The following is a 13231-nucleotide window of genomic DNA, read 5'->3' as shown; positions in this document are numbered from 1 at the left end:
GGGTGTTGTGGCGGGTGCCTGTGGTCCCAGCTACTCGGGAGGCTGAGGCAAGAGAATCGCTTAAGCCCAGGAGTTGGAGGTTGCTGTGAGCTGTGTGAGGCCATGGCACTCTACAGAAGGCCATAAAGTGAGACTCTGTCTCTACAAAAAAAAAAAAAAAAACAAGAGTCACATATTACCTTAAAAGATAAATATAGAGTCAGGGTGAAAGGATGGTTGTCGATATTTCAAGCAAATAGTAATCAAAAAAAGCAGGTGTTGCAATTCTATTTGCAGATACAATAGGCTTTAAACCAACAAAAGTAAGGAAGGATAAGAATGATCACTTCATATTTGTTAAGGGTAATTCTCAATATGATGAGATTTCAATTATTAATATCTATGCACCCAACCAGAATGCACCTCAATGTATAAGAGAAACTCTAACAGACATGAACAACTTGATTTCCTCCAGCTCCATAATAGTTGGAGATTTCAACACTCTTTTTGGCAGTGTTGCATCAATCCTCCAATAAGAAGCTGAGCAAAGAAATTTTAGATTTAAACCTAACCATCCAACATTTGGATTTAGCAGACATCTACAGAACATTTCATCCCAACAAAACTGAATACATATACTTCTCATCAGCCCACGGAACATACTCCAAAATCGATCACATCTTAGGTCACAAGCCCAACCTCAGTAAATTTAAAGGAATAGAAATTATTCCGGGGCAGCGCCTATGGCTCAGTGAGTAGGGCGCCAGCCCCATATACCAGGAGTGGCAGGTTCAAACCCAGCCCCGGCCAAACTGCAACAACAAAAAAAATTATTCCTTGCATCTTCTCAGACCACCATGGAATAAAAGTTGAACTCAGTAACAACAGGAATCTGCATATTCATACAAAAACATGGAAGTTAAATAACCTTATGCTGAATGATAGCCGGGTCAGAGATGAGATTAAGAAGGAAACTACCAAATTTTTGGAACAAAATGACAATGAAGACACGAATTATCAGAATCTCTGGGATACTACAAAGGCAGTCCTAAGAGGGAAATTTATAGCACTGCAAGCCTTCCTCAAGAGAATGGAAAGAGAGGAAGTTAACAACTTAATGGGACATCTCAAGCAACTGGAAAAGGAAGAACATTCCAACCCCAAACCCTGTAGAAGAAAAGAAATAACCAAAATTAGAGCAGAATTAAATGAAATTGAAAACAAAAGAATTATACAACAGATCAATAAATCAAAAAGTTGGTTTTTTGAAAAGGTCAATAAAATAGATAAACCTTCGGCTAACCTAACCAGAAGAAAAAGAGTAAAATCTCTAATCTCATCAATCAGAAACGACAAAGACGAAATAACAACAGATTCCTCAGAAATTCAAAAAATCCTTAATAAATATTACAAGAAACTTTATTCTCAGAAATAGGAAAATATGAAGGAAATTGACCAATACTTGGAAGCACGTCACCTTCCAAGACTTAGCCAGAATCAAGTGGAAATGTTGAACAGACCCATATCAAGTTCTGAAATAGCATCAAACATACAAAATCTCCCTAAAAAGAAAAGCCCAGGACCAGATGGCTTCACGTCAGAATTCTACCAAACCTTTAAAGAGGAATTGGTATCTATATTACTCAACCTGTTCCAAAATGTAGAAAAAGAAGGAAGACTAACATGCTCTATGAAGCAATCATCACCCTGATCCCCAAACCAGGAAAAGACCCAACAAGAAAAGAAAATTATAGACCAATATCACTAATGAATATAGATGCAAAAATATTCAACAAGATCCTAACAAACAGAATCCAGCAACACATCAAACAAATTATACATCACGACCAAGTCGGTTTTATCCCAGGGTCTCAAGGCTGGTTCAATATCCGTAAATCTATAAGTATAATTCACCACATAAACAAATTAAAAAACAAAGACCATATGATTATCTCAATTGATGCAGAAAAAGCTTTTGATAATATCCAGCATCCCTTCATGATCAGAACACTTAAGAAAATTGGTATACAAGGGACATTTCTGAAACTGATAGAGGCCATCTACAGTAAACCCATAGCCAATATCATATCGAATGGAGTTAAATTGAAATCATTTCCACTCAGATCAGGAACCTGACAAGGCTGCCCATTGTCTCCACTGCTCTTTAACATTGTAATAGAAGTTATAGCCACTGCAATTAGGGAAGAAAAGGCGATCAAGGGTATCCATATAGGGTCAGAAGAGATCAAACTTTCGCTCTTCACAGATGATATGATTGTGTATCTGGAAAACACCAGGGATTCTACTAAAAAAACTCTTAGAAGTGATCAAGGAATATGGCAGCGTCTCAGGTTACAAAATCAACATTCATAAATCGGTAGCCTTTATATATACCAACAATAGCCAACTTGAAAAAACAGTTAAGGACTCTATCCCATTCACAGTAGTGCCAAAGAAGATGAAATGTTTGGGAGTTTATCTAACAAAGGACGTGAAAGATCTCTATAAAGAGAACTATGAAACTCTAAGAAATAGCTGAAAATGTTAACAAATGGAAAAACATACCATGCTCATGGATGGGAAGAATCAACATTGTTAAAATGTCCATACTACCCAAAGCAATATATAATTTTAATGCAATCCCTAGTAAAGTTCCACTGTCACACTTTAAAGATCTTGAAAAAACAATACTTCGTTTTATATAGAATCAGAAAAAACCTCGAATAGCCAAGACATTACTCAGAAATAAAAACAAAGCAGGAGGAATCACGCTACCAGACCTCAGACTATGCTACAAATCGATAGTGATCAAAATAGCATGGTACTGGCACAAAAACAGGGATGTAGATGTCTGGAACAGAATAGAGAACCAAGAGATGAATCCAGCTACTTACCATTATTTAATCTTTGACAAGCCAATTAAAAACATTCAGTGGGGTAAAGATTCCCTATTTAACAAATGGTGCTGGGTGAACTGACTGGCAACCTGCAGAAGACCGAAACTGGACCCACCCCTTTCACCATTAACTAAGATAGACTCTCACTGGATTAAAGATTTAAACTTAAGACATGAAACTATAAAAATACTAGAAGAGAGTATAGGGAAAACCCTTGAAGAAATTGGTCTGGGCAAGTATTTTATGAGGAGGACCCCCGGGCAATTGAAGCAGCTTCAAAAATACATTACTGGGACCTGATCAAACTAAAAAGCTTCTGCACAGCCAAGAACACAGTAAATAAAGCAAGCAAACAGCCCTCAGAATGGGAGAAGATATTTGCAGGTTATACCTCTGATAAAGGTCTAATAACCAGAATCCACAGAGAACTCAAACGTATAAGCAAGGAAAGAACAAGTGATCCCATCGCAGGCTGGGCAAGGGACTTGAAGAGAAACTTCTCTGAAGAAGACAGGCGCACGGCCTACAGACATATGAAAAAATGCTCATCATCTTTAATCATCAGAGAAATGCAAATCAAAACTACTTTGAGATATCATCTAACTCCAGTAAGATTAGCACGTATCACAAATCCCAAGACCAGAGATGTTGGCGTGGATGTGGAGAAAAGGGAACACTTCTACACTGCTGGTGGGAATGCAAATTAATACATTCCTTTTGGAAAGATGTTTGGAGAACACTTAGAGATCTAAAAATAGACCTGCCATTCAATTCTATAATTTCTCTACTAGGTATATACCCAGAAGAGCAAAAATCACATTATAACAAAGATTTTCTTTTTGTTTTTTTTATTACTATTAAATCATAGCTGTGTACATTAATGCAATCATGGGGCACCATACATTGGTTTTATAAACAGTTTGATACATTTTCTTTTAATTAAATCATAGCTGTGTACATTAATGCGATCATGGGGCACCATAGATGGGTTTTATAGACCGTTTGACACATTTTCATCACACTGGTTAACATAGCCTTCCTGGCATTTTCTTAGTTACTGTGTTAAGACATTTACATTCTAAATTTACTAAGTTTCACATATACCCTTGTAAGATGCACTGCAGGTGTAATCCCACCAATCACCCTCCCTCCCGTCCCTTTCCCCCTTCCCCCTATTCTTAGGTTATAACTGGGTTATAGTTTTCATGTGAAAGCCATAAATTAGTTTCATAGTAGGGCTGAGTACATTGGATACTTTTTCTTCCATTCTTGAGATACTTTACTAAGAAGAATATGTAACTATCCATCTATGTAAACATGAAAGAGGTAAAGTCTCCATCTTTCTTTAAGGCTGCATAATATCCCATGGTGTACATATACCACAATTTATTAATCCATTCGTGGATGGATGGGCACTTGGGCTTTTTCCATGACTTAGCAATTATGAATAGGGCTGCAATAAACATTCTGATACAAATACCTTTGTTATGATGTGATTTTTCTGGGTATATGCCTACTAGAGGAATTATAGGATTGAATGGCAGGTCTATTTTTAGATCTCTAAGTGTTCTCCAAACATCTTTCCAAAAGGAATGTATTAATTTGCATTCCCACCAGCAGTGTAGAAGTGTTCCCTTTTCTCCACATCCACACCAACATCTCTGGTCTTGGGATTTTGTGATATAGGCTAATCTTACTGGAGTTAGATGATATCTCAAAGTAGTTTTGATTTGCATTTCTCTGATGATTAAAGATGATGAGCATTTTTTCATATGTCTGTAGGCCGTGCGCCTGTCTTCTTCAGAGAAGTTACTCTTCGAGTCCCTTGCCCAACCTACAATGGGATCACTTGTTCTTTTCTTTCTTATACGTTTGAGTTCTTTGTGGATTCTGGTTATATAACAAAGATATTGCCCTCAACGACCACTTTGTCAAACTCAATGCCTGGTATAACAATGAACTTGACTACAGCAACAGGGTGGTAGACCTTATGGCCCACGTGGCCTCCAAGGAGTAAGAGCACCCAGACCACCAGTCCCAGCCAGAGCCCGAGAGGAAGAGAGATGCCCTTAGCTGCTGGGGTACCCCTGCCTACTCAGGCCCCCACCTCACTGAGAATCTCCCCTTGACAGCAGACACCACCAGAATGGGAGGGGCTTAGAGAGCTCCACCTTATCATATAATGTCAATAAAGTTCCCTGAATTCAGCCAAAAAAAAAGAAAACATGTCATCACTTATAAGGGAATCCCCATCAAACAAAGAGCAGATTTGTCAGCAGAAATTTTACAGACCAAAAGAAAACAAAACAACATATTCAAAGTGCTGAAAGAAAGGGGGAAAAAAACTATCAACCAAGAATGCTATACTCAGCAAAGCTATCCTTTAGAAATGAAGACAAAATAGACTTTCCCAGACAAGCAATACCTGATGAAAAATTCATCACCACAAGACTGCCTTTTTTTTTTTTTTTTTTTCAGTTTTTGGCAGGGCTGGGTTTGAACCCGCCACCTCTGTTATATGGGGCCAGTGCCCTACTCCTTTGAGCCACAGACACCGCCCACCACAAGACTGCCTTATAACGAATGCTAAAAAGACACAAAACTACTAGTTAAAATACTTGTAAATGCAAACATCCTCACTAATATACCAGCAAATCAAAATAAATAGCAATAAAAAGATCATACAGGCTCAGCACCCATAGCACAGTGCTTACAGTGCCAGCCACATACACTGAAGTTTGTGGGTTCAAACTCAGCCTGGGCCAGCTGAAACAACAAAAAATAGCCAGGCATTGTGGCAAGCGCCTATAGTCCCAGCTACTTGGGAGGGTGAGACAAGAGAATCACTTAAACCCAAGAGTTTGAGGTTGCTGTGAGCTATGATGCCACAGCACTCTACCGAGGGCAACATAGTGGGAGACTCTTGTCTCAAAAACAAACAAACAAAAAAAGATCATACAACATGATCCAGTGGGATTGAGAGATGAACAGATGGTTAAATATATGCAAATAAATAAATATGATACATCACATCAATAGAACTAAAAACAAAAGCCATATGACAACCTCAATAGATGAAGAAGCATTTGATAAAATTCAACATCCGTTCATGATGAAAACTCTCCAAAGGGCCAGGCATGGTGGCTCACACCTGTAATCCTAGCATTCTGGGAGGCCAAGATGGGTGAATTGCTTGAGCACAGGAGTTCAAGACCAGCCTGAGCAAGAAAGAGACCCTCATCTCTACTAAAAAAGGAAAAATTAGCCAGGCATTGTGGCAGGTGCCTGTAGTCCCCAGCTACTCCTGAGGCTGAAGCAAGAGGATCCCTTGAGCCTAAGACTTTGAGGTTGCTATAAGCTATGATGCCATGGCACACTATCTAGGGCAGCAGAATGAGACTCTTGCCTCAAAAAAAGAAAAAGAAAAGAAAATTCTCCAAAAATTAGGTATAGAAGTAATATACCTTGACACAATAAAAGTCCTATATGATAAACCCACGGCTAATGTCATACTACAAGGGGAAAAGTCAAATCTTTTCATCTCAGAACTGGAAGACAGGGCTGGGCGCAGTGGCTCATGCCTGTAATCCTAGCCATCTGGGAGGCTGAGGCGGGTGGATTATCTGAGCTCACGAGTTCGACACCAGCCTAAGCCAGAGTAAGACCTCGTCTCTAAAAATATGCAGGCATTGTGGCAGGCATCTGTAGTCCCAGCTACTTGGGAGACTGAGGCAAGAGAAGCACTTGAGCCCAAGATTTTGAGGTTGCTGAGAGCTATGATGCCATGGCACTCTACCGAGAGCAACAAAGTGAGACTCTGTCTCAAAGAAAAAAAAGAACTGCAAGACAAGGATGTCCACTTTTACCACTCTTATTTAACACTGTACTAGAAGTCCTAACCAGAACAGTTAGGTGAGAGAGAGAAATAAAGAGCATCCAAATTGGAAAGAAGGAAGTCAAACTGTCCCTGTTAACAGACATAATCTTATATATAGAAAAACCTAAAGGCTCCAAACAAAACTCTAAGAATTGATAATAAATAAATTCAGTAAAGTTGCAGGAAGTCAACATGCAAAAATCAGTAGTGTTACTATACATCAATGGGACAGTTCATTTTAGGTGTCAGTTTGACTGGATTAAGAAATACCTATGAATCTAGTAAAGCATCATTTTCGAGTATGTAAGGGGTTTCCAAAGAGTATATGAGTCAGAGAAGACTAACTTGGAAGATATGCAATGTAGATGGTCCCCATTGAATCTGCTAGGAGTCCAGAGAGTACAAAAACAGAAAAAGTGAATGTGTCCATCTATTTGCCAGAACTGGGATTCATACTTCCCTCTCTTATCCTTGGATGACAACTCACCTCCTCGGCATACATGTATACACACAATAAAATACTATTCAGCCATAAAAAGAAAAATCCTGTTCTTTGTGGCAACATGGATGAGCAAGGAGGAAATTATGCTGAATGAAATAAGCAAGGCAGGCTCGGCGCCCATACCTCAGTGAGTAGGTCACCAGCCACATACACCAAAGCTGGGGGGTTCAAGCCCAGCCAGGGCCTGCTAAACAACGACAACTATAACAAAAAAATAGCCAGGCATTGTGGTGGGCGCCTGTAGTCCCAGCTACTTGGGAGGCTGAGGCAACAGAATCACTAAAGTTGGAGGCTGCTGTGAGCTGTGACACCACAGCACTCTACCAAGGGTGACATAGTAAGACTCTGTCTCGAAAAAAAAAAAATAAAGAAGCAAGGCAGCAAGGCATAGAAAGATAAATACTGAACATTCTCACTCATGTGGAACCTAAGATAATTGTTCTCAAAACAGCTGAGAGGCCTGTCAGCCGGAGACGCCATCTTCTAGTAATTCACCAAAATGACAAACACAAAGGGAAAGAGGAGAGGCACCCGATACATGTTCTCTAGGTCTTTTAGAAAACATGGAGTTGTTCCTTTGGCCACATATATGCGAATCTACAAGAAAGGTGATATTGTAGACATCAAGGGAATGGGCACTGTTCAAAAAGGCATGCCACACAAATGTTACCATGGCAAAACTGGAAGAGTCTACAGTGTTACCCAGCATGCTGTTGGCATTGTTGTAAACAAGTTAAGGGCAAGATCCTCACGAAGAGGATTAATGTTCGTATTGAGCATATTAAGCACTCTAAGCCGAGATAGCTTCCTGAAACGTGTGAAGGAAAATGATCAGAAAAAGAAGCAAGCCAAAGAGAAAGTTACCTGGGTTCAGCTGGAGCGCCAGCCTGCGCCACCCAGAGAAGCCCACTTTGTGAGAACCAATGGAAAGGAGCCTGAGCTCCTGGAACCCATTCCCTATGAATTCATGGCATAATAAGCATATAACATAGCACACAGGAGTACTAGTGGACCCATGTTTTTATGCGCAAGAACCTATTTATTCCCCATGAGCTCAAGGCATAATATGTGTACAGTATAGCACACAGAATAACCAATAGTCCCCATGTAACAGTGATACAAGGTGCTGGGACCTATTTCCCACGAATTCAGAAGTCAATCAACACTTTGTCACATTTAATGACAAGGTGCCTACCTGAGCTACTGGAACCTCTTCCCTATGAATTCATGGCATGGTAGATACAAATAATAGCATAAAAATGTTTCTTGTTCATTCACTAGAAGTGTGTTTTTCTTCCTCCAAAAGAAGTATTAAAGCAAATTTTAATGTGTCCTAAAAAAAACAAACAAACAAACAAACAAAAAAAAACAGCTGAGAGGATGCCAGAAGCAGTGGCTCACACATTTAATACTAGAACTCTGAGAGGCCGAGGTGGATAGATTGTCTGAGCTCACAGGTTCGAGACCAGTCTGAGCCAGAGCGAGACCCTGTCTCTAAAAATAGCTGGGTGTTGTGGCGGACAACTGTAGTCCCAATTACTTGGGAGGCGGAAGCAAAAGAATCACTGGAGCACAAGGGTTGGAGGTCGCTATGAGCTATGACTCCACAGCATTCTACTGAGGGCGACAAAATGAGACTCTGTCTTAAAAAAAAAGAAAAGAGGGCAGCGCCTGTGGCTCAAAGGAGTAGGGCACCAGCCCCATATGCTGGAGGTGGCAGGTTCAAACCCAGCCCCAGCCAAAAACTGCAAAAATAAATAAATAAAAAGAAATTTAAAAAAAGAAAAGAAAAAAAGTTGAGAGTAGAAGAGTGACTACTAGAAGCTGAATAGGGTAGAGAACAGATGGAGAGGTTAAAAAATGCCTAATTACAGTTAGATAGAAATGATAAACATGAAGTGACTGATACGCTAATTACCTTGATTTTATCATCACACACTGTATATGTTATGAAATATCACACTGTACCCAATATGTACAATTATGGGTCAACTGAAACTAATTTTTTTTCAGTTGACCCATAATTGTACATATGAGACAAAGTCTATGTCACCCTTGGTAAAGTGCAGTGGCATCACAGCTCACAGCAACCTCAAACTCTTGGGCTTAAGCAATTTTCTTACCTCAGCTCCTCAAGTAGCTGGGACTACAGGCGCCCACCACAACACCCAGCTATTTTTTGTTGTAGTTGTCATTGTTGTTTAACAGGCCTGGGCTGGGTTTGAACTCGCCAGCCCCGGTGTATGTGGCCAGCGCCCTAACCACTGAGCAATGGGTGCCGAGCCTAAAAATAAATTTTTGGGGGGTTAAAAATAATTTTTTTAAATTCAAAAAAAGTCTGTAATCAAACAAGAAAAAAGTTCATAAATATATGCTTATATAATTGCTACAGTCCTTACAAATATAGCAAATCACAGGGGTTGAAAAGGCCTAGATTCTGTGAAGCCTTGACTATTACAACTGAGAAATAAAATACGTAAAATTTGGATAGGTAGAGGAGTATATATGTACTAAGGTAACCAACTAGTCTCATTTTGCCTAGGATTTCCTCAATTTCACTTAATCCTGGGCAAACTGGATGGTTGATCACTCTATTATACATACATGGATGCTATGGCTTGAATGTTTGTGTCACTTAAAAAATTCATATTGAGGGTGGCACCTGTGGCTCAGTGAGTAGGGCGCTGGCCCCATATACCAAGGGTGGCGGGTTCAAACCCAGCCCCGGCTGAACTGCAACCAAAAAATAGCTGGGTGTTGTGGCAGGCGCCTGTAGTCCCGGCTGCTCGGGAGGCTGAGGCAGGAGAATCGCAGAAGCCCAGGAGCTAGAGGTTGCTGTGAGTCCTGTGACAGCATGGCACTCTACTGAAGGCGGTAGAGTGGGACTCTGTCTCTACAAAAAAAAAAAATTCATATTGAGGGCACCTGTGGCTCAGTGAGTAGGGTGCCGGCCCCATATACCAAGGGTGGCAGGTTCGAACCCGGCCCCAGCCAAACTGCAACAAAAAAATAGCCGGGCATTGTGACAAGCGCCTGTAGTCCTAGCTACTCCAGAGGCTGAGGCAAGAGAATCACTTGAGCCCAAGAGTTGGAGGTTGCTGTGAGCTGTGACACCACAGCATTCTAACGAGGGTGACAAAGTGAAACTCTCTTAAAAAGAAAAAAAAAAGTCATGTTGAAACTCAAACTCCAATGCAAAAGTATTAAGATATATGCCCTTTAAGAAGTGATTAGATCACTCTGCTCTCATGAATGGATTAGTAGTCTTATAAAAGGGCTGGAACAGAGATCTTGAAAGCAGAGAACAAGTATTACTCAGATACTGAATATGGCAATTTGTTTTTTTTTTAAGACAGAGTCTCACTATGTCACCCTCGGTAGAGTGCCATGGCATCACAGCTCACAGCAACCTCCAACTCCTGGGCTTAGGCAATTCTCTTGCCTCAGCCTCCCAAGTAGCTGGGACCACAGGCACCTGCCACAACGCCTGGCTATATTTTGTTGTAGTTTGGCCAGAGCTGGGTTTGAACCCGCCACCTTCGGTATATGGGGCCAGCACCCTACCCACTGAGCCACAAGCACTGCCCCTCAAATTTATTTTATTTACTGAAACTCAGACAAAAGCTGAGGAGATATTTTATTTTAGTCATTTTTATATTTTATTTAATTATTATTTTTTGAGACAAGGACCTTGCTCAACCTAGAGTACAGTGGTATCATAACTCACTGCAGTCTCAAACTCGTAGGCTCAGCTTCAGCTTCCCAAGTATAGCCTGACCAATTTTTTTTTTTTTGAGACAGAGCCTCAAGCTGTTGCCCTGGGTAGAGTGCCATGGCATCACAGCTTATAGCAACCTCCAACTCCTGGGCTCAAGCGATTCTCCTGCCTCCACCTCCCAAGTAGCTGGGACTACAGGCGCCCACCACAATGCCTGGCTATTTTTGGTTGCAGCCATCATTGTTGTTTGGCAGACTGGGGCTGGATTTGAACCTGCCAGCTCAGGTGTATGTGGCTGGTGCCTTAGCCGCTTGAGCCACAGGCGCTGAGCCAGCCTGACCAATATTTTTAAAAATATTTTTAGCTGGTTGGCAGCACCCATAGAGCAGTGAGTAGGGCACCAGCCACATACACCCAGGCTGGAGGGTTCCAACCCAGCCCAGGCCAGCTAAGCAATGACAAATGCCACAAAAAAATAGCTAGGCATTGTAGTGGGCACCTGCAGTCCCAGCTACTTGGAAAGCTGAGGCAAGAGAATCACTTAAGCCCAAGAGTTGGAGGTTGCTTTGAGCTGTGACACCACAGCACTCTACCAAGGGCAACATAATGAGACTCTGTCTCAAAAAAAAAAAAAAAAACAACATATTTTTTAGCTGGTGAGAATGCAAGCTAATATAGCCTTTTTGGAAAGAAGTTTGGAGAATACTCAAGGAATTAAAGTAGACCTACCGTTCAATCCTGCAATTCCTCTACTAGATATATACCCAGATGATCAAAAATCAATTTTCAGGCTTGGTGCCTATAGCTCAGCAGCTAGGATGCCAGCCACATACTGCAGCCTGGGGCTGGCAGGTTCGAACCTGGCCCAGGCCTGACAAAAACAATGATAACTACAAGAAAATAGCCAGGTGTTGTAGCAGTGACTGTAGTCCCAGCTACTTGGAAGGCTGAGGCAAGAGAATCACGTAAGCCCAAGAGTTTGAGGTTGCTGTGAGCTGTGACGCCACAGCACTCTATGAAGGACTACATGAGATTCTGTCTCAAAACAAAAAAAAATCCTCAGTAGTATAGTGATTAGTAAAAAGAAACAAAAAAAAAAAAACTCATTTTTCAACAGAGACATTTGCACCAGAATATTTAAGGCAGCCCAATTCATAATTGCCAAGATATGGAAACAGCCCAAGTTCCTATTAACCCATGAATGGGTTAACAAACTGTGGTATGTGTACACCATGGAATGCTATGCAGACATAAAAAACATGGAGACTTTACATCTTTTATGTTTACCTGGATGGAGCTAGAACATATTCTTCTAAGTAAAGTATCTCAAAAATAGAAAACAAAAGTATCCAATGTACTCAATACTACTATGAAATCAATATATAATCACCTACACATTCATACGAACAGTAAAATATAACTATAGTCCAAAAAGTAGAAGGGAAGAAGAGAGAGAGGGGAGGAGGTCAGGAGGAGGAAGGGTATTTGGGGGGACCTCACCTAATGTGCATAATGCAATGGTACATTTTAAAACTATTAAGAAGAGTATAATTGTCTTACCACAACAAGTAAGAAAGGTGATAGATGTGTTAACCAGTTCAATGTAAACATACATTGTATATTAAATCAGCACACTGAACGCCATAAATGCATCAATGTACACGGTTATCATTTAATAAATTAAAAATATGTATGTTTTTAAAAGACTGGGCGTAGTGGCTCACACCTATAATCTAGCACTTTAGGAGGCCAAGGTGGGTGGAAACGTAAGTAAGTACAACCTCTATGGAGATTAGTATGAGAGGTCTCAAAGAAATAAAAGTAGATCTACTACGTGATCGTATAATCCCACTACTGGTTATCTACAAATAGGAAAAGAAATTATTAAATCAAAAAGTATACTTGTATGTTTATCACAGCACAATTCACAACTGTAAAGATACGGAATTAACCTAAGTGCCCATTAATTGATGAGTGGATAAAAAAATGTGTTATATGTACATTATAGAGTACTATGATGAAAAAAATCAAATAATGTCTTTTACAACAACTTGGATGGAACTAGAGGCCATTTATCCTAAGTGGACAGAAAAGCAAATGCTATATGTGCTCATTTATAAATGAGAGCTGAACTATGTCTACTAAAGGTCATACAGAGGGATGGACTGGACACTGGAGACTTACAAAGGGGAAAAGTAGGAGAGGGTGAGGAATGAAAAATTACCTACAGAGTACAATGTATAGTCTCAAGTGATGGG

General features: G+C 40.4%; 1 protein-coding gene across 3 annotated transcripts in view; it reads right to left on the bottom strand.

Moving 5' to 3' along the window:
* Positions 1 to 13231, bottom strand: part of BCL2L13 (BCL2 like 13) — a 104879-nt gene that overhangs the window by 78613 nt on the left and 13035 nt on the right. The gene's annotated exons all lie outside the window — the stretch shown is intronic.

Source organism: Nycticebus coucang, chromosome 12 (assembly GCF_027406575.1).
Source record: "Nycticebus coucang isolate mNycCou1 chromosome 12, mNycCou1.pri, whole genome shotgun sequence".
NCBI lineage: Eukaryota > Metazoa > Chordata > Mammalia > Primates > Lorisidae > Nycticebus > Nycticebus coucang.
Note: the sequence above shows the minus strand (reverse complement) of the source record. Positions and strands in the feature narration are given on the sequence as shown.